Source organism: Penaeus monodon, chromosome 24 (assembly GCF_015228065.2).
Source record: "Penaeus monodon isolate SGIC_2016 chromosome 24, NSTDA_Pmon_1, whole genome shotgun sequence".
Lineage (NCBI taxonomy): Eukaryota > Metazoa > Arthropoda > Malacostraca > Decapoda > Penaeidae > Penaeus > Penaeus monodon.
In genome coordinates, this window is record NC_051409.1 from 4,466,957 (window position 1) to 4,467,436 (window position 480).

A 480-nucleotide genomic window follows, 5' to 3' on the forward strand; every position below is an offset into this window, starting at 1 on the left:
GAGATTCAGAACCGTTCCTGCAATGAGAAGACCGCTGGGATACGTGTGTGGAGTCGACATGCTAAAGTCATCTGTTTCATCACGCACCTGATATCACGATGTCATTCAGCTCACTGCCAATGAACCGCTCATTGGGGGGAGGGCTGCTGCAAAGTGTCACAGTTGCTCCGTAATGTCTGTCCCTGCAGGTAACACAGTCCTCACCTGTGGGTTAATAGTTTCAAGAGAAAAAAAATGAAGTGTGGATACTTTTAACAGAACCTCGTTTTAGTGAGAGACAAGGTCGTGTTTAAAAACTGAAACATTTTGCAAAACTTAAAGAAGAATGAATGACGGTAAAAGGCTAAGTCGCCAGCCGTGCAACAAATTTTGCTTATGCAGGAAGCAGACTTTCCTGCAGACAGCAAGATCTCATTGGGTTAAGGACACATACCTTTATCCGACATTTTAGGTTTTTTTTCATAATTTTTTTGTCATGCA